Genomic DNA, 25,640 nt, shown 5'->3' on the forward strand with positions numbered 1-25,640 from the left:
AACACAACAGGCAGTGAGGTCAGCACCAGTGACACTGAACCTCATTGCTCATATCAACATCTTGGAAAAGGTAAGGGGAAGATTGCAAGGTCCAAGAGGCTGTCATTTGAACAGCCAAGGAAGAGCAAGAGACAACGGGAAATTATCATAGGGGACTCCATCATCAGGCACACAGACAGCACCCTGTGTAGAGGTAAGGCTCTGTCAAGAGCAGCCTTCTGTTTTCCAGGGGCCAAGGTAGCTGATCTCCGGGATCGTGTGGCTAAACTGATGAAAGGTGAGTGTCAAGATACTGTAGCAGGTTTACATCTTGGAACTAACGATATTATGGGTGGAAGATTTGGAGGATTCCTACAAAAGCCTCATTGGTGCCCTTCAGCAAAGGGGTGCGAGTGCAGTAGTCCCCGGGCTATTACCCGTCATGTCCAGATCGATGGAGATGAATAGTCAGAGCGTAGGATTAAACATCTGGCTTCGGGACCTCTGCAAAAAGAAGAAGCTTCACTTCATCGCTAATTGGGAGGCATTCGCTGGGCAAGGCAAGTTGTTCAGGAGGGACGGCCGCTATCTTAACTTCGTGGGGGCACAAAGGCTGGCAGAGGGTGTTGAGCAGGCTTTCAGAAAGCATTTAAACTCATTCATCATGGGGATCGTGCAGATCAGTTCAAAGTTAGCCTTACTACACGTGATAATTACATAGATGCTAAGCATGGAGTTAAACAAGGTAGGAAGCAAACAAGAATTAATAGCTTTAAGAAATGAGATGGGAGAACTTTAAATTGCTTTTATGTAAATGCAAGGAGTGTTAGAGCAAATTGTTAGAATTGGAATCCTGTGCTGTGTTGGAGAATTTAGATGTATTGTATATTTCTGAGACATGATTAGATGACAATGATGGCACACAAATTCACCTAAAGGGCTACCAGGGGTTCAGAAAGGATAGGGCAGGGCAAAGGTGGGGTTGCTATTTTTATCAGTGAGAATTTAACAGCTAGAGAGATACTTGATATTGCCTCATTAGGGTCAGCTGAAGCTGTCTGAGTTCAAGTGGAGCAAGTTCACGGGCAGGGATTAATTATCGGTAACTGTTATTAGCCCCCGGGTCAGACACTTCAACGTAATGAGTTATTATGGAAACAGATCACTGATGCTTTTAATATAAAATGTCACCTTTGTCTGTTGGGTGATTTTAATTTTCCTGGCATTCAGTGGCACGATGGTTTACCTGCTGTTGTGGTGGGAAGACCATTAAAAAGAGCATTAAGGACATTAAAGACATTTAACACTCAAATAAATAGGGTTGATTACAACTATAAAGAAAACGAAGGCTGCTATTAGCTCAGCAAAAAAAGGCTAATGGAAAAAGGGATTGTAGACAACAGTGGCAGTAATGGGAAGAGTCAGAGAAATATCAAAGATTGTTTTGGGCCACTGAAGGGTGTTCAAGGACAGGTTACAAAGGACTCACTGAGTATGGTGGAAATATTAAATAAGTACTTTGCATCAGTCTTCACACTAGAAGATGATGCTCGAATATTAGAATTTAATAATACTAGTTTTTGTTCGTATCATTAACATAGGTAAGCAAACAGTTTTAGAAAAAATTAATGAAAATAGATAGAGCAGCAGGGCCGGATGATATCCACCCGAGGGTCCTCCGGGAGATGGGACAAGTGCTGTGTGAGCCCCTTCGGGAGATGGGTCATGTGCTGTGTGAGCCCCTCTGGGAGATGGGACATGTGCTGTGTGAGCCCCTCCGGGAGATGGGACATGTGCTGTGTGAGTGTCCTCCGGGAGATGGGACATGTGCTGTGTGAGGGTCCTCCGGGAGTTGGGACATGTGCTGTGTGAGCCCCTCTGGGAGATGGGACATGTGCTGTGTGAGCCCCTCTGGGAGATGGGACATGTGCTGTGCGAGTCCCTGGCCTGTATGTTTCATAGCTCACTGCACTCTGGAATCTTCCTACAGATTGGAAGTAGGCTAATGTAGTCCCCATTTTTAAAAAAGTTGACAAGACAGACCCAGATAACTATAGGCCCATCAGTTTAACATCAGTAACAGGTAAGATGCATGAAAAATGCAATTTATGAATACTTGGATAGGGAGGAACACATTAGGGGCATCTAACATTGCTTCATAAAAAAGAGGTCATGTCTCACAAATCTAATTGTATTTTTTGAAAAAGTTACAAAGTTGGTGGATGAGGGAAGCCCAGTAGACATTGTCTACTTCGATTTCCAAAAATCTTTTGACAAGGTATGGCATAAAAGGCTTCTCTATAAGATCGGAGCCTCTGGGATTAGTGGAAATATATTAAGTTGGATTCAGAACTGGCTGGCAGGACACAGGCAAAGAGTAGTTATAGATGGATTTGGATCTGTTTGGAGATTGGTCACCAGTCGTGTCCCGCAGGGATCAGGGACCGTTGCTTTTTACTATTTTTATTAATGATCTGGATTTTGGGGTTGGGACACAATTTGAAAATTTGCAGCTGATACCAAGATCTGTGCAAGTGTTAGAAGATGCTCGCCTGCTTCAGGCAGATATTAATGTGTTGGGAGATTGGGCTCAAGACTGGAAAATGATGTATAACTTAGATAAGTGCAGTGTTATGCATGTGGACAGGGAAATGCTCAACATTCATACACCCTCCAGGGAAAGGCATTAAAGATGGTGGGGATAGAAAGAGATTTGGGCATTCTAGTGCACACATCCTTAAAGGTACATGAGCAATGGAATGCAGCGATAGCTAGAGCATATAGTGTGTTGGGGTGTATCCATAGGACAATTGAGTATAAGACGAGGCGTACTGTTTTGTCCTTGTACAAGACCTTAGTCAGGCCGCACTTGGAATACTGTGTCCAGTTTTGGTCTCCTCACATGGTGGGTGATATTGAGGCTCTGGACAGGGTGCAGAAGAGGGCCACTAGACTAATTCAAAGTCTAAAGCATCTTGGTTATCAAGATAGGTTAAAGGTGTTGGGACTCTGTACCTTAGAGCAGTGTAGTCTTAATGGGGGGGGGGGGGCATATGATTGAGGTTTATAAAATAATGAAGGAAATAAATGGTGTTCCAGCTGACAGTTTATTCTAATGAAACAGATTAGGCAGGACCAGGGGGAACAAATTTAAGTTGTATAGGACTAGATCTAGGTTAGATGTCAGGAGGTGGTTCTTTTCCCAGAGAACAGTAGACCTCTGGAACAAGCTGCCGTTTCATGTGGTGGATGCAGACTCGCTGAATCCCTTCAAGCGAAAGCTGGATTTGTTTCTGGTTGCGGCGGAGATCACCTCTTACAGAAGGTAGGTACTGCAGGGAATTTAATGGCCAGAGTGATCTCCTGGACTAGTTTCGATCGCCTAGATGGATCAGAGAGGAATTTCCCAGAATTTTTTTTCCAAATTGGCCTGGTTTTTACCTGATGTTTTTTCCTCTCCCGGGAGATCACATGGTTTGGGGTGGGATGGAGTGTATATGTTTTGATACACAAGGTATCGCAACTGTGTGGGACAGGCTCGATGGACCAGGTGGTCTTTACCTGTCCGTCATTATTCGTATGTTCGCAACACTTCCATTACTTTCCCTGTGGACAACTGGATACAGCAGGGTGGACTTTTATGATTTGCACAGATTGCAGGCTTCCCCCAAGTCGAGGGCCACATTGATTGCACCATGTTTGCCCTGCAAGCTCCTTCAGACGAGCGCACTACCTTCCTGAATTACAAGACCATCTAATCCATTAATGTGCTACTGTTGTGTGATCACCAGCAGCGCATGATGCCGGTCCTGGCCCGTAACCCCGGCAGCTGACATCATGCTTTTATATGGTGGTAAATATCCATTCCTCCCTACACTCTCTGTTCATGGACAACAACAGAGAGGCTGGATGTTGGGGAAAGGAGCTGTTCCCCTGCACAGATATGAATCCTCGCAGGAACCCACCCTTGGAGTCCAAAGTGTGCTGCAATCAGATCCATGGCTCAAGCAGAGACCTCATCAAACAGACCATTGTAGTCCTGTTGCCTGGAGGTCTGGTGGCTTCCTGCAATACAGCCCACAATGAGTGTGCTTTATGGTAGTGGTTTGCTGTATGCTTTGCTCTACATGGCACTACCACTGGATGAGGACCCTCAGCGTGATGAGGGAGGGGACATTGATAATATAGAGGATGGTGAGGAAGCAGGAGGGTCAAACACCAGCCTGCAGCAAGAGCTCTTCGGCAGATTGAAGAGAGCACTTCAGCCAAACAATCCCTGCTCCCCCACATTAACAGTCATGTCCAATATCTCTCCCAGGTCTTCCAACCTCCAATAAACTACATCCAAAAATCAACATTTAGCAAAGCAAAGAGTTAGAATGAAAAATTCTTGGTAAGTAATATCAAAGAAATCCCCAAAATGTTTTATAAAAATATGAAGAGCAAGAGGATAACTAAAGAAAGGGTAGGGCCTATTAGAGACCATGAGGGTAATCTGTGTGTGGAGGTGGAAGATATGGATATGGTTCTTAATGAATACTTTGTGTCTGTTTTCACAAAGGAGAGGGGCAATGCAGGCACTGCTATCGAGGAGGAGTGTGAAGTATTAGATTAAATAAACATAGTGAGAGAAGAAGTATTAAGGGGTTTAGCAGCTTTGAAAGTGGATAAGTCCCCAGGCTTATCCTGGGGACTTAAAATGTATCTCAGGATGTTAAGTGAAGCAAAAGAGGAAATAGCAGAAGCTTTGACCATCATTTTCCAATCCTCTCTTGCTTCAGGTGTGGTGCCAGAGGACTGGAGGACTACTAATAAGAACATAAGAAATAGGAACAAGAGGAGGCCATACAGTCCCTCAAGTCTGCTCCACCATTCAATAAGATCATGGCTGATCTGATCATGGACTCAGCTCCACTTCCCTGACCGCTCCCCATAACCCCTTATTCCCTTATCATTTAAGAAACTGTCTATTTTTGTCTTAAATGTATTCAATGTCCCAGCTTCCACAGCTCTCTGAGGCAGCGAATTCCACAGATTTAACACCTTCTAAGAGAAGAAATGTCTCCCTCATCTCTGTTTTAAATGGGTGGCCCCTTATTCTAAGATCATGCCCTCTAGTTCTAGTCTCCCCCATTGGTGGAAACATCCTCTCTGCATCCACCTTTTCAAGCCTCCTCATAATCTTATACATTTCGATAAGATCACCTCTCATTCTTCTGAATTCCAATAAGTAGAGGCCCAACCTACTCGACCTTTCCTCATAAGTCAACCCTCTCATCCCCGGAATCAACCTAGTGAACCTTCTTTGAATTGCCTCCTAAGCAAGTATATCCTTTCGTAAATACGGAAACCAAAACTGCAAGCAATATTCCAGGTGTGGCCTCACCAATACCCTGTATAATTGTAGCAAGACTTCCCTGCTTTTATACTCCATCCCCTTTGCAATAAAGGTCAAGATTCCATTGGGCTTCCCGATCATTTGCTGTACTTGCATACTAACCTTTTGTGTTTCATGCACAAGTACACCCAGGTCCCGCTGTACTGCAGCACTTTGCAATATTTCTCCATTTAAATAATAACCTGCTCTTTAATTTTTTTCTGCCAACATGCATGACCTCACACTTTCCAACATTATACTCCATCTGCCAAATTTTTGCCCACTCACTTAGCCTGTCTATGTCCTTTTGCAGATTTTTTGTGTCCTCTTCACACATTGCATTTCCTCCCATCTTTGTATCATAATGTGGTACCTTTGTTTAAGAAGGGAGAATGGGTTAGACCGAGTAATTACTAGCCAGTCAGTTTAATCTCAGTGGTGGGAAAATTATTGGAAAAAATCCTGAAGGACAGGATAAATCTTCATTTAGAAAGACACGGATTAATCAGGGACAGTCAGCATGGATTTCTTAAGGGAAGGTCGTGTCTGACTAACTTGATTGAATTTTTCGAGGAAGTAACCAGGAGGGTTGATGAGGGCAGTGCGTTTGATGTAGTGTATATGCATTTTAGCAAGGCTTTTGATAAGGTCCCACATGGCAGACTGGTCATAAAAGTAAAAGCCCATGGGATCCAGGTCAAAGTGGCAAGTTGGATCCAAAATTGGCTCGGAGGCAGGGAGCAAAGGGTAATGGTTGATGGGTATTTTGTAACTGGAAGGCTCTTTCCAGTGGGGTTCCACAGGGCTCAGTACTAGGTCCCTTGTTTTTTGTGATTTCCATCAATGATCTAGACTTGAATGTGGGGGCTATGATTTAGAAGTTTGCAGATAATACTAAAATCAGCTGAGTGGTTGATAATGAAGAAGAAAGCTGCGGACTGCAGGAAGATATCAATCAACTGGTCAGGTGGGCAGAACAGTGGCAAATTGAATTTAATCTGGAGATGTGTGAGGTAATGCATTTGGAGAGGGCTAGCAAGGAAAGTCGATATACATTAAATGGTAGGACACTGAGAAGTGCTGATGAGCAAAGGGACCTTGGAGTGCATGTCCACAGATCGCTGAAAGTAGCAGGCCAGGTAGATAAGGTGGTTAAGGCATACGGAATGCTTGGCTTTATTAGCCGAGGCATAGAATACAAGAGCAGGGGGTTATGCTTGAACTGTATAAAACACTGGTTAGGACACAGCTGGAGTACTGCGTGCAGTACTGGTCACGCATTACAGGAAGAACATGATTGCACTGGAGAGGGTACAGAGAAGATTTACGAGGATGTTGCTGGGAGTGGAGAATCTTAGCTATGAGGACAGATTGGATAGGCTGGATTTGTTTTCCTTGGAACAGAGGAGGCTGAGGCGAGACCGCATTGAGGTGTATAAAATTATGAGAGGTCTAGATACAGTGGATAGAAATGGTCTATTTCCCTTAGCAGAGGGGTCAACAACCAGGGGACATAAATTTAAAGAAATTGGTAGGTTTAGAGGGGATTTGAGGAGCAATGTTTTCACCCAGAGGGTGGTGGGGTCTGGAACTCACTGCCTGAAAGAGTGGTAGAGGCAGACACTCTCACCACATTTAAAAAGCACTTGCATGTGCACTTGAAGTGACGTAACCTGCAGGGCTACGGACCTAGTGCTTGAAAGTGGGATTCGGCTGGATAGCCTCTTGTTGGCCGGCACGGACACAATGGGCCAAAATGGCCTTCTTCCGTGCTGTAAACTTCTATGATTCTATGATTGATACTCCTGTTACGTGACATTGCAAGGTCACCTGCCACCACTGAAAGATTTCAAAAAGGATTATCAATTGTATTGCCATACACACATGCCTAACACTAATCATCGGCCTGCTGTGAGCCCCTAGTGCCTCTCTGAACTGTTCTCTTACCAATTCTAGTGCTCCTGTAAGGTGTTCCCTGGTGGTTGGATAATAGGAGGTTGAAATTTGCTGTGACTCATTCAATAGCTCTTGACATACCCATGGTCAGTGATATTTAGGGGCTTGTGCTCGAGAGCACCCTACTGCAAACTGCCGCATCTTGGCATGTGCTGGGGCAGTCTGGCCCAGCTGGCCACATGACGGCACTGGTTGAGGGGGTCCAGACGTGCTGGTATCCTACGAGTTGGCTGCACGTTCCATTTCCATCGTATGGCCGCCCCTGCTATTGGGCTACAGTTCGGCACGTTCACAGAGCCAACTGTGGGTCAACCATTATCCTTCTGAAGCCCTGATCTATTCTGTCCACCAGCCTATCCAAGACGGAAGAGATGGTTGAGCCTGCACGGCCCCAGTATGAGATTTCCGGGAGATATTACTGGTGCCACAGACCTGTGCAGGGAGAGCCCAGTTGCTGCTTCCGTTGAGGTGACCACACACATGCATCGCGGTTGATTGCAGAGTGCTGATGTCATGGTTCAGAACCCCAGCTAGGCTGCCATGGACTGCTCCACACGCTCTGATATCGGAAGCACAGTGAGTGGTGAAGATGGGAGCACAAATTTATAAACAGACATAGAGAGATCAAATGAGTGATCAAAACTGTTGCTAACCCATCTTTAAGATGAGATGTTAAACCGAGGCCCCGTCTGCCCTCTCAGGTGGACGTAAAAGATCCCATGGTACTATTTAGAAGAAGAGCAGGGGAGGGAGTTATCCCCCTGGTGTCCTGGTCAATATTTATCCCTCAATCAACATAACAAAAACAGATTATCTGATCATTATCACATTGCTGTTTGTGGGAGCTTGCTTATGTGAAAATTGGCTGCTGCGTTTCCCCCATTACAACAGTGACTACACTCCAAGAGTAATTCATTGGCTGTTAAGTGCTTTGAGACGTGAAAGGCGCTATCTAAATCCAAATCTTTCTTTTTTTCTTTCAAATGGTGTTCGATGTGGGCAAGTGTGAGATCATCCACTTTGGACCCAAGAACAATAAGAACATAAAAAATAGGAGCAGGAGTAGGCCATACGTCCCCTCGAGCCTGCTCCACCATTTAATACGATCTTCACTGATCCGATCATGGACTCGGGTCCACTTTCCTGCCCGCTCGCCATAACCCCTTATTCCCTTATCGGTTAAGAAACTGTCTATCTCTGAGTTAAACTTATTCAATGTCCCACTCTCTGAGGCAACGAATTCCACAGATTTACAACTCTCTGAGAAAATAAATTTCTCCTCATCTCAGTTTTAAATGGTCAGCCCCTTATTCTAAGATCATGCCCTCTAGTTCTAGTCTCCCCCATTGGTGGAAATATTCTCTTTGCATCCACCTTGTCAGGCCCCCTCATAATCTTATATGTTTCAATAAGTTCACTTCTCATTCTTCTGAATTCCAATGAGTAGAGACCCAACCTACTCAACCTTTCGTCATAAGTCAACCCCCTCATCTCCGGAATCAGCTGAGTGAACCTTCTCTGAACTGCCTCCAAAGCAAGTATATCCTTTCGTAAATACAGAAACCAAAACTGCATGCAGTATTCCAGGTGTGGCCTCACCAATACCCTGTATAACTGTAGCAAGACTTCCTTGCTTTTATACTCCATCCTCTTTTGCAATAAAGGCTAAAATTCCATTGGCCTTCCTGATCACTTGCTATACCTGCATACTAACCTTTGTGTTTCATGCACAAGTACCCCCAGATCCAGCTGTACTGCAGCACTTTGCAATTTTTCTCCATTTAAATTATAACTTGCTCTTTTAGTTTTTTTGCCAAAGTGCATGACCTCACACTTTCCAATATTATACTCCATCTGCCAAATTTTTGCCCACTCACTTAGCCTGTCTATATCCTTTTCCAGATTTTTAATGTCCTCCTCACGCATTGCTTTTCCTCCCAAATTTGTATCGTCAGCAAACATGGTCCCTTACACTCGGTCCCTTCTTCTAAGTCGTTAATATAGATTGCAAATAGTTGGGGTCCCAGCACTGATCCCTGCGGCACCCCACTAGTTACTGATTGCCAACCCGAGAATGAACCATTTATCCCGACTCTCTGTTTCCTGTTAGTTAGCCAATCCTCCATGCATGCTAATATATTACCCCCAACCCTGTGAACTTTTAACTTGTGCAGTAACCTTTATGTGGCACCTTGTCAAATGCCTTCTGGAAGTCCAAATACACCACATCCACTGGTTCCCCTTTATCCACCCTGTTTGTTACATCCTCAAAGAATTCCAGCAAATTTGTCAAACATGATTTCCCCTTCACAAATCCATGCTGACTCTGCCTGGCTAAATTATGCTTTTCCAAGTGTCTTGCTGCTGCTTCTTTAATAATGGCCGCCAACATTTTCCCAATCACAGATGTTAGGCTAACTAGTCTATAGTTTCCTGCTCTTTGTCTGCCTCCTTTTTTAAGTAGGGGCATTACATTTGCAGTTTTCCAATCTGCTGGGACCACCCCAGAATCCAGGGAATTTTGGTAAATTACAACCAATACATCCACAAACCCTGCCGTTACTTCTCATAAGACCAGAGGATGCAAGCCATCAGGTCCAGGGGATTTATCTGCCTCTAGTTGCATTATCTTACTGAGTGCCACCTCCTTAGTGATTGTGATTGTGTTAAGTTCCTCCCCCTTTTAGCCTCTTGACTATCCACTGTTGGGATATTGTTTGTATCCTCTACCATAAAGACTGATACAAAATATTTGTTCAGAGTTTCTGCCATCTCCATGTTCCCCATTACTAATTCCCTGGTCTCATCCTCTAAGGGACCAACATTTACTTTAGTCACTCTTTTCCTTTTTATATACCTATAGAAACTCTTGCTATCTGTTTTTATATTTTGTGCTAATTTACTTTCATAGTCTATCTTCCCTTTTTTAATCCTTTTTTTAGTCATTCTTTGCTGGCTTTTAAAAGCTTCCCAATCTTCTGTCCTCCCACTAGTTTTGGCCACTTTGTATGCCCTTATTTTTAATTGGATAACGTCCTTTATTTCTTTAGTTAGCCATGGATGGCTATCTTTTCTCTTACACCCTTTCCTTCTCACGGGAATATATTTTTCTTGAGAGTTGTGAAATATCTCCTTAAATGTACATCACTGTTCATCAACCATCCTACACTTTAATCTATTTTCCCAGTCCACTTTAGCCAACTCTGCCCTCATACCTTCATAGTCTCCTTTATTTAAGCTTAAGAAGGACAAATTGGAAGATTTTCTCAATAATGAGAGACTAGAAAGCATTGAGGAGAAAAAAAATGTAGGGGTTAATCTGTTTTCGGTGGTGTTGGTTCAGTGTGGAATATTGGCAAGGAAACTGGGAGAACTCCTGCTCTTCTTCCAAATAGTGCCGCGGGATCTTTGACATCCACCTGACAGGCAGGTGATTTAACACCTCCTCCTCCAGAGATGTAAAATTCCCTGACGTTGCTCAAACATTGAGGACAGAGCAGACAATCTGCCATCTTCTCGATAAAGACCCTGGGTTGGGAGACAGAGGAAAGAAAATGATCAGCAGTAGGAGGACAGACCCCTGATAGCACGCGAACAGGCTGGGCAGGGGGATAAGGGAGAGGGGGGGAATACAAAGCACACCCACTAACCCCAAAACCTCGTGCCACGATCAAAGTTTGATGATTAATCGAGAAGTTGTTACATGTCCCGTCTTAATTCTCATTCCACCACCTTGCTTTTAAGCGTAGAGGCTGAAAAATGTGAAAATGAGATGAAGGATGAGACTGGATTCCTTACTGAGCCGAGTGCTATGTAACAAGTGGATGCTGCAATCCCCTCTAATCTCACCTCCAGGCTCTGCAGTCATGGAAAGAGTTTAATGAAGTGTAAAACTGGATACATTTTAATGACTGTTCCAAGAGGAGACTTCTGAGAGTCGGTACCTGAATGGAGCAATTACATTTCATCAGAACGGATCAGACTCTGAGCTTGCCGATCCCCACTACTAGAGCCTGCGAAAGTAGCCTTCACTGTAGCTCTTCAGCTGCACTTAATATTTCAGGCACTGACCGATTCTCAAACTCCGTCTGCACAGACGGTGTGGTCAGTGGGCATTGCCTGGGGAAATTCCCTGGCCCGTGGACCTGGTCCCACCAGTTTCATTTGGGTGGCCGAGCACCGGGAAATTAATTGGAGTGCAATATTTAACCCTCAACCAACATCTACTTCAACGGATTATCTGATCATTATCACATTGCTGTTTGTGGGAGCTTGCTGTGCACAAATTGGCTGTCATGTTCCCTAAATTACAACAGTGACTGCACTTCAAAAGTACTTCATTGGCTGTAAAGTGCTTTGGGACAACAACAACAACTTGCATTCATATAGCATCTTTAACATAGTAAAAACGTCCCAAGGTGCTTCACAGGAGCGTTATCAAAGAAAATTTGACTTCCTGAAGTCATGAAAGGCACGATATAAGAGTTATTTCTTTCTTTATTTTTAATTAAACTTACTGGGAAACATTTAAGGTTTCAGTCCCTGTCTCTCTCTTGGTCTTTCTCATGTCTTCAGGGAGATTGCTGACAGTCAGCAGTCAGAGTCAATCCGTGGGATTTAGAGTCGTGTCCAGAGGGGAATCAGTGTAACACAACAACATTCTGATAGAGCTCAGATGTGGATCGATGGAATTATTGTCCTTTGTTAAGTATCACTGTAACTTTTGTTTATATCGCAAAGCTGTTGAACTGATAATGTGGAGTGAGTGAAAACAATATCTTCACTTAGTCTTGAGTTTCTAAGTGTCAAAAGTACATATAAAAGGGAAAGAGAAAGGCTGTTGTTTCATGCTGACTTGTTCTGGGCTGCAGCTGGAAACTTACGTTTGGCAGTGTGCCTTTTGTTTCCATCGCAGAAATTTACAGCACAGAAGGAGGCCATTCGGCCCATCGTGCCTGTGCACAAATATCATCTATCTTTTCAGTGAGGACACTGCCCCTTTAAGAGTGATGCATGGGTGGCCAGTAACCACATTGTTACAGAGGTCTGCATGGGAATTACAGCGACATTAATATAAACACTGAAATGATCTGGCGATGGTTACGGTACACACTGTCATCTTAATCCAAGTGGGTGTGGATCACTGAGAAAACCATTTGGCCATTTATCCATGTGTTTTGAAGAGACATGTTGAAGTGATTGCTTTCAGATGAGACCTGAAAACGAGGCCCCGTCTGCCCTCTCAGATAGATGCAAAAGATCCCATGGCACTAATTTGAAAATGTGCAAGGGAGTTCTCCCTGGTGCCTGGGCCAATATTTATCCCCCAACCAACATCACTAAAACAAATTTTCAGGTCATTATCTGATTGCTGTTTGTGTGAGCTTGCCGTGCACAAATTGGCTGCCATATTTCCTACATTACAACAGTGTCTACCCTTCATAAAGTATTTCCATCGCTCCATCATTGGCGGCCGTGCCTTCAGCTGCCCAGGCCCTAAGCTCTGGAATTCCCTCCTTAAACATCTCTGCCTCTCTCTGCTCCTTTAAGATGCTCCTTAAAATCTACCTCTCTCAGCTGTCCCAATAACTCCTTATGTAACTCGATGTCAACTTTTGTTTGGTAACACTCCTGTGAAGCGCCTTGGGACATTTAACTACATTAAAGGCCCCTGCCACAGCACCAAAACGGCTCTCATCAAAGTCACAAAGTAAATCCTTTGTGACTGTGACAAAGGTAAACTATCCCTCTTCGTCCTTCGCGATCTGTCTGCAGCCTTTGACACGGTTGACCACTCCATCCTCCTCCAACACCTCTCCACCATCATCCAGCTGGGTGGGACTGCACTTGCGTGGTTCCATTCTTATTCATCTAATCGTAGTCAGCGAATTACCTGCAAGGGTTTCTCTTCCCACTCCGCGTCGTTATCTCTGGTGTCCGCCAAGGATCTATCCTTGCCTCCTTCTACTTCTCATCCACATGTTGCCCCTCGGCGACCTAAGTATCCACTGTACACTGACGACACCCAGCTCTACCTCACTACCACTTCTCTCGACCTCTCCACGGTCTCTAAATTATCAGACTGCTTGTCCGACATCCAGTACTGGATGAGCAGAAATTTTCTCCAATTAAATATTGGGAAGACCGAAGCTATTGTTTCCGGTTCCCACCACAAACTGCATTCCCTAGCCACTGACTCCATCCCTCTCCCCAACTTCTGTCTGAGGTGGAACCAGACTGTTTGCAACCTTGGTGTCATATTTGATCCTGAAATTAGCTTTCGACCACATATCTGCAGCATAACCAAGACTGCCTATTTCCACTTCCATAACATCGTCCGTCTCCACCCTTGCCTCAGTTCATCTGCTGCTGAAACCCTCATCCATGCCTTTGCTACCTCTAGACTTGATTATTCCAACACACTGCTGGCTGGCCTCCCACATTCTACCCTACGTAAACTTGAGGTCATCCAAAACTTGGCTGCCCGTGTCCTAACTCGCACCAAATCCCGCTCGCCCATCATCCCTGTGCTCACCAACCTACATTGGCTCCCGGTTAAGCAATGCCTCGATTTCAAAATTCTCATCCTTGTTTACAAATCCCTCCAAGGCCTCGCCCCTCCCTATCTCTGTAATCTCCTTCAGGCACCCCCCGACCTGCGAGAGAACACCATCGGCAGGTCAGGGATAATAGAACTGGAGCTAGCCTCTGCAGGGAGCAACGCGAGCCGTCCCAGGAGGACGACGGAATCGAGGAGGGCGACTGGATTGACGTCACCAAAATCCGATTGGAGCGTGGGCAGGACCATCAGCGGGGTTGGGACCTAGATGCAGGAGGAGAGGCGGCGAGAAGCAGAGGAGCAGCGAAAGATCGGGACCCAGGAGAGGCGAGAGTTCGGGGCCCAGGAGAGGTGAGGCCGGAGTCGAGGAGCGGCAGGGTCGTGGCCCAGGAGTGGCGAGGTCAGAGTCGAAGAGCCCAGCAGCGAGGCAGAGACCCAGGAGTGGCGCAGCGTGTAACAACAGAGGGGTCGGGGCCCAGCGAAGGTGCAGCACAGGCCAACCTACAACTACTACCTATGAATTCCAAGGACAGTAGGAGTATGTGTCCGCACTAGGTCTGTGGAGCAGAGCTTGGTCTCCAGTCATCTTTGCTACCCTTGCTACTAGACCAAGACCTTGCTCTGTCAAGCCCGTGTGGTGGCTGGTGTGCAACGGCCACCCCACATTAAAATATTTCACGCACAAGCATCTTTCACCCTTCAATATGTAGTTCAGGACTTAGAATGTCAGGTCCTTCATTGAAACACCTGTGAACTCATCCTTTTTTGGTGTGGAATTAGGTCATCAGCAGTGTGGCAGAGAGATCATGGAGTGGTGGGGCGGGGGGAGCGTGTGGGTTGTGGATCGTGGGGTCAGGCCAGCGATTGTGGGAGTCGGCAGCAAGGAAGGACTTCAATTTGTTCAATTTGTTCATGTCGGAGCGGTCAGGAATGGTTCTGGAGGGGTATGCCAGATAAGGGAGTTCTGGACACGGGAGCTTCAACCTGTACTATACTAATCTCCTTCAGCCTCACAACCGTGAGATGTCTGCGCTCCTCTAATTCTGCCCTCTTGAGCATCTCTGATTATAGCTGCTCCACCATTGGTGGCCGTGCCTTCAGGTGCCTGGGCCCCAAGCTCTGGAACTCTCTCTCTAAACCTTTCCATCTCTCTATCCTCCTTTAAGACACTCCTTAAAACCTACCTCTTTGACCAAGCTTTTGATCATCTGCCGAAATTTCTTTCTCTGTAGCTCAGTGTCAAATTTATTTATTTTGTCTTAAAATACTCCAGTGAAGCATCTTGGGACATTTTATGACGTTAAAGGTGCTATATAAATACAAGTTGCTGTTGTTGGTAAAAGGCACTATATAAATGCAAGACTTTATAGCAGGGATAGCTCATCCTGAGAGTGAAGATTCCACTTCCATTTCATTGAGACTTAATAAAAATGTTAAAAAAGGAACATCAAGCTGGCCCGATGCAGACAACAGCATTGACCCATCCCTCTGGCTGAGCAATCTCCATGCCTGGGTAACTCAAGGCCCAGTCACCAATGGCAGGGGGGAGCTGAAGGTGTGGGGAAGCAACACATATCAGAGTAAGAGGAAAGGAAATTTGGGAGGGGTGAGAAGTGAAGTTGGAGGGTGTGGGGAAGTAAGAGGTTACAGTGATAAGGAGAGGTGAGGGCAACATCTCCACAGCTCACCCTGCCACATCCTCACCCTCAGAGGCTGGAGCTAACGGCACTGTCGTCACCTCAGAGGACCAGGAGGTTGCTCTCCCTGACGGTCGAAGCATTGGGTGAAAGGGGAGATGCACACAGTCCCTGATGGGTGGGGATTGGGGCCCAGTCTCAGGGAGAACATCTCTGCTCGAATGCTGCAGCCAGTGCACTCACTGTGAGCTGCTGAATCAGACAGTAATGAAGCTGATTGAGGCCTGGCACTACACAACACCGCAGATCGACAAGTCAGCCAAAGTTCCCGCTCCAAAGCCCCACCCAGCGGAACTTTCACCACCATAGTGGCCAATCAGATTCTCGACCACAGAGATTCCCGGAGATGCAAACTCCGTGTGGGATTTTGGAAATGTCCAGGTGCAGATTGCTAATATCGGAATCTGCCCATCAGCTCGGTTCGTGGGACCCACAGTCAGTCTCAGTAGAAATCTTTCTTTTCGGACTCATTGGGGGAAAATTGCGGTCAGAGGCTTCCTTCCGACGAATGCCTCCGACCCGGAAAAAATTTCCGAAAATACCTGGTGGTCCCAGAGGCTCCTTCGATTTTGGCCAGAGATTTTCATTCGATGCACAGTGTATAGGGAGAAGACTTCTCTGTATGTACGGAAATACTGGAGTCACGTGGGCCTGGGCCACCAATCATGATGCAGTATTCTCATTGATAAAAATGGGAGCTCTGTTTGTATGGATTCCCATTACAAGCAACTCTCGATTATCCGGGTCCCTCGGGGATTGGGCTATTCCGGGTAAACGATTTTTCAGTCTACATTTTAAAGTTAAAACTTTAATGAATAAATACAATCATTAGGGCGAATTTACATTTATAAGTTAAAACGTTAATGAATCAATGCAGTCAGCTACAAACAGTAACAAAAGATGGACATTACCAGCATGCATGTACAGGTTCTGTGCCTGGAACCCAGTGTCGGCTTTGCCCCTGTTCCCAACGTCAGCGGCGGCTGCAGTAGCACACACACACACACCGGCTAAGCAAGGGCAGAGGAGGGTGATTTTTATGGTGAGTGAGTGAGAGAGAGCGAGTGTGTGTGAAATATAGAAACATAGAAAATAGGTGCAGGAGTAGGCCATTCGGCCCTTCGAGCCTGCACCACCATTCAATGAGTTCATGGCTGAACATGCAACTTCAGCACCTCATTCCTGCTTTCCCGCCATACCCCTTGATTCCCCTAGTAGTAAGGACTACATCGAACTCCTTTTTGAATATATTTAGTGAATTGGCCTCAACAACTTTCTGTGGTAGAGAATTCCACAGGTTCACCACTCTCTGGGTGAAGAAGTTTCTCCTCATCTCGGCCCTAAATGGCTTACCCCTTATCCTTAGACTGTGACCCCTGGTTCTGGACTTCCCCAACATTGGGAACATTCTTCCTGCATCTAACCTGTCTAAACCGTCAGAATTTTAAACGTTTCTATGAGATCCCCTCTCCTGTGAGAGAATGTGCGAGTGTGAGAGAGAGAGAGAGTGTGTGTGAGAGAGAATGAGCAAATACAAATGAGTACAGTGTTTGGCAGGCGATCTGTCCAAATTATTTGGAGCTGTCTTTTCACTTGTTAGCAACAGAATTTAAAATCCCGTTACAACGGTTTTCCGTTGGATCCGTGTACGGATAATCGAGAGTTGCTTGTACTATCAATGAGAAAATCCTCCTAAAACAAGAAACATAGCACAATAAATTAAAAAAAAACACCTCACATATTTAAATTAATTGAAATTAAATGTAATTAAATGTTTTAGAAAAAATATATTTTTAAAAACATTTTTTAATAGGATTAAAAATAAACTTACCTTAATGGACAGAGTTTTTAACATAAAAATGAATGATTAAATTAAATTTTTATATGTACCTGCTTTTGCCAGGCGTAAAAGTTTGAAGGACATTCAATGGGCATGAGTTGGGTAAATAGCCCGATCTCTCCCGCGCGGATGTCCTTCTCCCGTGGATGCGGAGGATCTGTCAATGACAGTTCCCAAAAGCCGGTTTTCGGCGCATGCGCATGCGCCCGAAGAACCGGGTTTTGCGAGGCCTCGCTGGGTCCATGTGCACTTCGTACGCACCCAGAGAGACTGGAATTTTCGGCCTATACTTTTGAGCTACTAAAATCATCTCCTTCTCGCTCTATTTCTTTGTCTAAGTCTCCATCTCCCTCTCACTTTATTTTTGCATTTATATGTGTTTATAAATTTATCACTGTTTCGCTCTCTCCTCTCTCAGCCTAGGTCTCTCTCTTTCTCTCTCTCTTTACCGGCTCCATCTATCACCCTCTTTCCATTTCTCTGTCTCTGTTTCACTCTCTGTGGGGTGAATGTTAACACGGGGGAACAGGTGGGAGTGGGCACGGGTCGGGGGGGTTAAATGGGCAAAAATTCAAAGCATGTCAGGAAGCTGGCTCCAACCCACCGAATTCGGGTTTTACTGAGGCACGACAAGGAGTGGCCAGCCAATCCGCTTCCAGGAGGTGGGCTGGCAATTTAAATATGTTAATGAGGCTGGAAGCCACGACTTGAACCTGCAGGTTGTACTGTAGCCAGCAGGGTTTCCCGGGCCTCGGGTTAGGTATCAGACCCCCTGGGGATTGGACACCTCCCTGACCTCGGCGTCAGATATCGGATCCTCCTTCAGGATCAGACAACCCTCGGGTAAGGAATCAGACTCCCCTGGGCATCGGAACGACGCTGGGGATTGGACAACACCCTGACTCCTGGGGTTGGGGATCGGGCCCTCCTGGGGATTGGACACCACCCTGACCCCGGGGTCAGGGATCGAACCCTCCTGGGGAGTGGGCTTTACCCCCCGGGGTCGGGGAATGGGACCCTCCTGGGGAGTGGGCTTCACCCCCCTGGGGTCGAGGGTCAGACCCCCCGGGGATTGGGCTTCACCCCCCGGGGTCGGGGGTCAGACCTCCTGGGGATTGGACTTTACCCCCCAGGATCGGGGGTCGGACCCCCCTGGGGTTTGGGCTTCACCCCCCCCTGGGGTTGTGGGTCGGACCCCCCTGGGGATTGGGCTTCACCCTCCGGGGTCGGGGGTCTGACCCCCCTGGTCCTGTGGCCTCCTTTGGAAGCCAAGTCTTTCAATCAGGCGGAGTTGCGGGCGAGGATTTAAATCTCCACTGCGTGCGGGAAAATCCAGACTTACATGTTTCCACACACTGCTGGACCCCCACCCCATTCTCCCAGCACGCCGCGAAGTAAAAGTTCGCCCTGTGTTTCTGTCTCCATTTCTCCCCCTCTCTGTGTCTGTGCCACATAAGAATTGGCGACACTGGTGCTTGGGATAGGGGAGCAAGCAATTTAACTTGCGTGGGGACTATGGAGCAGCGAAAATGTTCTCCACCAACATCAGACAAGATGCAGCTATGTTGGAGACTCGGTAACTGCATTCCACTTGGAGCAATAAATGAACAACAGGCCAAAGCTGAAGGAAATGTATCAAAGAACAGCAAGGAGAATTAAATAAGAATGTAAAAAGGAGAATGCTAACATCTTAATCAGCCTTAATGATGTTTACAGTACTGGGCCTCTAGTACCCCCATCACTTTCCCCGCACTGAGATCGCTGTGCAATGTGTCAGTTATCTCAGAAAACGTCCATCCTGTCCTGATGTGGGAAGCAGAGACAGATGTACCATTCACCACACACTACACAGTGATACACTTACCTCTCAACACACCAACCGAACTGATCACAAACCAAATCCAGAGAAGCAGTGGCTTGCTGCTCACTGATCATGAGCCAAACATATAACCTAACAGATAACGTCAGTGACATCAATGAGTCTTGCCGGGTTCGGTTATAGAAGTTGGATGAATCCAATTGGACTTGCTTGAGTTCCAACCACAACAAGACACAAAAATATGACCAGTTACTGTTCACCTTGCGGAGACCCCCGTTGGCGTCCTTAAAACGAATTTTAATTCTGCGGCACCCTCTCCCCTCACATAATTCACATAGATTAGAAGTCGAATGGTTAATGGATATCTATGCATCATTGAATTATCACATTGTCATACGCAAAAGTGGAGAGTTGGAAAAGAATAGAGATGTGTTTAGACGCACAGAGGAAATGAATGTTGAAGAAATAGTTCAAAATGTGCAACCCACACATTACTGTGTCACAATAAAAATGTTTAAATTTGAAGAAGGTCACACTGACCCTTTGGAAAGGAAATGTAGTCACGCAATATGTGAAGGAAGATAAAGTGCTACAAACATTACTAATATCTACTTTATGCATTTTGGGACTCGGTTTGGCCATCATCATGTTACTATACCAAGGAGGTTGTCTTGGTTTTTTAAGCACAAGAACTGAATAATTTAAAGAACGCCATGCTGTCGACAGTGTAAGAAAAAATTAGCACTGTGCAAAATGTTTGTTTCGATGAAAGGAAAATGCAAGGCATTTGTCATGTATCTCACACTACTGTACAAAACTGTATCTTACCATGCTATGCACAACTGTAACTAGAGATGACCTGTAACCACAAGCTTACCTTACCGCCAGGGCTGCACTTGCAGGAGACACTGGATACCTGTCCCAGATAGGTATATAAGGACAGGTCTCAGGCAAGTGTGGCAGTTGAGAGCTGTGTAATAAAGGTGCAGATCCTGAGTGACCTTGACTTCAGCATGTGCCTCATGTGAGTCTGTACTGCAGGGACAGGACTTTACAGTGGCGACGAGTTGCGGGATTACAGGATCCACAGAATGGTGACCAACGGCTCAGATGAAAAATACAATGCTGGAGATAATTGGAAGGACTTTATAGAAAGGCTCCAGCAAAGCTTTGTAACCAAAGACTGGTTGGGCGATGCTAAGGCAGACAAGAGGAGAGCCCATCTCTTGACCAGCTGTGGCTCGAAAACAGACGCCTCTAATAATGATGAGGGTCCTACTCAACGGGATACCCGTCAACATGGAGCTGGATACGGGAGCAAGTCAATCTTTCATGAGCGCTCAAACAATTTGAACAGCTGTGGCCGCACAAAAGAGACAGACCAAAACTCACAAGGGTCGACACCAAACTAAGGACCTATACCAAATAAATCGTCCCAGTCCTTGGCAGCGCCATGCTCTCAGTCACACACAAAGGGACAGTGAACCGACTTTCCCTGTGGATTGTCCCCGGAGATCTCCCAGCACTGCTGGGGAGAAGCTAGCTGGCAAAACTAAATTGGAAATGGGATGATGTTCATGCCATGTCGTCAGAGGAACGGACCTCCTGCTCAACAGTTCTAAGTCGATTTGAACATCTCTTTCAGCCAGGTGTGGGCACCTTCAAAGCGGCTAAAGTCAAAATCTACATCACACAGGATGCTAGGCCAGTCCATCATAAGGCTAGAGCTGTGCCCTATGTGATGAGGGAAAAGATTGAACATGAACTGGACAGGCTTCTGCAGGAAGGCATTATCTCACCCGTGGAATTTAGCGACTGGGCAAGTCCCATCGTCCCAGTCATGAAGCCTGATGGATCTGGACGAATCTGTGGGGACTACAAATCTACTATAAACAGAGTCTCCCTACAGGACCAATATCCCCTGCCCAGAGTGGAGGACTTATTTGCCACATTGGCTGGAGCTAAACTTTTCTAAAAACTAGATCTCACAACTGCGTATATGACGCAAGAATTGACCGACGAGTCTAAGCTACTCACCACCATCAACACACATCGAGGCCTTTTCATGTACAATCGGTGCCCATTCGGCATCAGGTCGGCAGTTGCTATATTCCAGCGCAACATGTAGAGTCTGCTCAAGTCCATCCCGGAGACGGTTGTATTTCAAAACGACATACTTATCACGGGCAGGGACACCGACTCCCATCTCCGCAATTTGGAGGAAGTACTAAAGCGGTTGGATCGGGTAGGCCTCAGAGTTAAGAAATCCAAGTTCCTGTTTCTCGCTCCCGAGGTTGAATTTTTGGGCAGAAGGATTGCCGCTGATGGAATCCGCCCAACAGAGTCCAAATCCGAAGCAATTCGCCTGGCACCCAGGCCCCGGAATGTCTCAGAACTGCGCGCCTTTCTCGGGCTGCACAATTACTTTGGGAACTTTATGCAGAACTTAAGCACGCTGCTGGAGCCTCTCCATGTGCTATTCAGGAAGGGGTGCGATTGGTTTTGGGGGGATGCCCAGGAACGCACCTTCAATAAGGCACGCAACCTTCTATGTTCCAACAGTGTTTTGGCTTTCTTTGATCCAGATAAAAAGCTAGTTCTCACATGTGATGCGTCTGCGTACGGTGTCGGGTGCGTTTTCCAACATGTCAATAGTACAGGTAAATTACAACCCATAGCTTATGCCTCCAGGTCACTTTCGCGGGCGGAGCGCGGGTACGGTATGGTGGAAAAGGAGGTGCTCACGTGCGTGTACGGTGTCAAAAAGATGCACCAATACCTTTTCGGGGCCAAGTTCGCATTAGAAACCGACCACAAGCCCCTCACGTCCCGATTATCCGAGAGCAAGGCAATAAACGCCAATGCCTCGGCGCGCATTCAACGGTGGGCACGCATGCTGCCGTCTTACGATTACACCATAAGGCACAGACCAGGCACAGACAACTGTGCCGACGCCATTAGTAGGCTACCTCTGGTGACCACGGAAGGGTCGGACTAACAGGACTGTGAGATAGTCATGGCAATCAATGCCTTTGAATCCACAGGTTCGCCCATGATGGCTCGTCAAATCAGAGACTGGACGACCAGCGACCCCACGTTATCCCTAGTTTAAAGATGCGTCTTACCTGGTGACTGGGCAGAGGCTCGCGATGCCTGCCCCGAGGAGATCAAACCTTTCCATAGGCACATGCATGAGCTGTCACTATAAACAGACTGCCTGATGTGGGGCAGCCGAGTAGTTATGCCTCTGCGAGGCAGAGAGGCATTTGTCCGCGAGCTCCACCGCGAGCACCCGGGGATCTTTCTCATGAAGGCCATAGCCAGATCCCATGTCTGGTGGCCTGGCATTGACGCGGACTTGGAGCTCTGCATCAGACGGTGCACCATTTGTGCCCAACTCAGTAATGCCCGCAGGGAGGCCCCCCTGAGCCCCTGGCCCTAGCACACCAAACCGTAGTCGCAGGTGTACGTAGACTATGCGGGCCCATTCATGGGCATAATGTTGCTCGTAGTTGTAAATGCATTTTCAAAGTGGATCAAATGCACCATTTAAACTCGAGCACCACCTCCACCACTGTGGAGTGCCTTAGAACCATGTTCACACGCACGGCGTTCCTGACATATTGGTCAGTGATAATGGTTCCTGCTTCACCAGTGCAGAATTCCAAGATTTTATGAGTGACCACAGCATGAATCACATTAAGACAGCACCGTTCAAGCCGGCCTCCAACGGCCAGGTGGAGCGAGCAGTGCAGATCATTAAACAAGGCATGCTCAAAATCCAAGGTATCACGCTGCAGGGCCGCCTGTCACGACTGCTGCTGTCATACAGATCTCGTCCGCATTCATTGACTGGAGTTCCCCCCGCGCAACTATTGAAGAAATGGACCTTAAAGACAAGGCTCTCATTAATCCTCCCAGACATGCATGAAATCGTTGAGGCAAAGCGCCGTAAGCTAACTGAGTACCATGACTGAAATTTGAGGGGGAGGTGGAATGAGATAGGGGACAAAGTGTTTGTGCTAAACTATGGCAGGGGTCCCAAATGGCTTGCAGGGACAGTAACAAGCAAGGAAGGAAACAGGCTACTGGTGGTACAAATGGACAATGGCCAAACCTGCCGGAGGCATGTAGACCAAGTCAAAAGCAGATTTACCAACAACACTGCGGAACCAGAAGCAGACTACAATGTGGAACTCACACCACACCTGGTGAACAGACAGAGGGAACAACCTGAGGAAAGGGCAATCCCAACAGACAGCCCAGGCGAGACACCAACAATCATACTGAACGAAACAGACAGCCCAGGCGAGATACCAGCAATCACACCGAAAGAAAAACAGGCACCAAGGCAAACAACTGAACCACAACTAAGACGCTCCACGCGAGAGCGTAGATCACCTGAGAGACTGAATCTATAAAGACAATAAGACCTTGGGGGAGGACGATGTAATGTATCTCACACTACTGTACATAACTGTATCTTACCATGCTATACATGACTGTAACTAGAGATGATCTGTAACCACAAGCTTACCTTACCACCAGGGGTGCACTTGCAGGAGACACTGGATACCTGTTCCACACAGGTATATAAAGGCAGGTCTCAGGCAAGTGTGGCATTCGAGAGCTATGTAATAAAGGTGCAGGTCCTGAGTGACCTTGACTTCAGCATGTGCCTCGTGTGCTTCTATACTGCAGGGACAGGACTTTACAGCATTGAAGAAGAGAAGTGAGGAGGAAGTAATGAATAGTGATGAGTAAGTTGGCTAAGAGCATCATTCACTAACTACCTGTGCAGAACAGTGCGCAGAGTTCGAGAGCATTTTGTAAAGTAGGAACAGATGGGGACAGCACAATATCTTGTGATGATCAACTTCGTGCTTCAGGACCTGAACATTTTTTCACAAATCCCAATGACTGTCAGGTAGCATTTGTAATGCAAACTGGATGTCCAGACCCTGAGACCGTGAGCCCAGTGAAGACAATTTACAGCACAAAGAGCAGTTCAGCTCCTGCAAACATTATTATTGTCCCACCGTGCTCTGTCCAAATTCAAGACCCAGATTGTTGCTTTGTAGACTTTGCCAATGAAGAGATGCGCGATCAGGAGGCATGTGACCCCGATATTGCAGAAAGCGATGATTTCAGCGAGTCTTTGATCTATGGGGTTTGTTGTAATGCTGTCATTTACCGATGCGAAAATCCCAGTTTGTGTGACATACCAGGCCACTCACACTTCCCCAGGCTCAGCATTCTGACTATGTGAGACGCTGAGAAAGGTTTGCATCAAGCAGGAAATGTGATAACTACTTTTGTAAGACTGGTCAGAGTATCCTCAGAACAATTAAATGCAAAATCGCTTCCTGCTGGGCTTCACTTAAAAAGATACAGCTGCTGCAATGTTCCCTTCTGATCCTGCAGTAATCACTTTTAACTGCAAGCTGCTGAGAAGATTTGAAATATCTAATTTAGCTTATCAAAAAATAAGCATGTTGGGATTTGTAGAGTCACTTGTAACCTCATCGAATTTGAGTAGAAATTTCAAAATTTGGATGGAAAGGGAAGTAAAATATTCAGCTTTGAGTGCTTCTATATTTTATCAAGGGGTGTTTCTGTTTTCAGTTTTCTGTCAATAGTTAATCATAAGCAATTTGTAACTTGAGAGGGAATGAAAACAGCTCTTTAGGTAAGTACATGACTTTATTTTTGGGGTAAGTCTACCTCTGCTGCTGCAGAATAATGAAAAGCATTGATGAGATGGAAGTTAAACAAGCTATTTTGACAATGAGCAAAGGGACACGAGTGCAACATTCAGAAGCTTCAAACAAGTTTTCCACTCCAGAGACTTGAGCACAAAAGTCCAGGCTGACACTCCAGTGCAGAGCTGAGGGAGTGCTGCACTGTCGGAGGTGCTGTCTTTCAGATGAGACATTAAACCGAAGCCCCGTCTGCTCTCTCAGGTGGACGGAAAAGATCTCATGGCACTATTTTGAAGAAGAGCAGCGGAGTTATCTCTGGTGCCCAATATTTATCCCTTAATCAACATCGCTAAAAACAGATTATCTGGTCATTATCACAATGCTGTTTGTGGGAGCTTGCTGTGTGCAAATTGGCTGCCATTTTTCCTACATTGCAACAGTACTTCAGTGGCTTCAAAGTGCTTTGGGATTTCCTGAGGTTGTGAAAGGAGCTATATAAATGCAAGTCTTTCTTTTTCCTTTCTCTCTCTCACGCTGCTTTTTCTATATTTTAGTGTCTGCACACTTATGAACTCAGAAGTCTGACAATAATTCATTAGCTGTCTGCTTATTCCCAGTTAGATTGGAGATTGTATTCATTTGGTTGATAAATGCCATGTTTACCTGGCTCCTTATGACATGTTATTGATTGTATTACAGCAACAGAGACAT

The sequence above is a fragment of the Pristiophorus japonicus genome, chromosome 14 (assembly GCF_044704955.1).
Source record: "Pristiophorus japonicus isolate sPriJap1 chromosome 14, sPriJap1.hap1, whole genome shotgun sequence".
In the NCBI taxonomy this organism is placed as follows: domain Eukaryota; kingdom Metazoa; phylum Chordata; class Chondrichthyes; family Pristiophoridae; genus Pristiophorus; species Pristiophorus japonicus.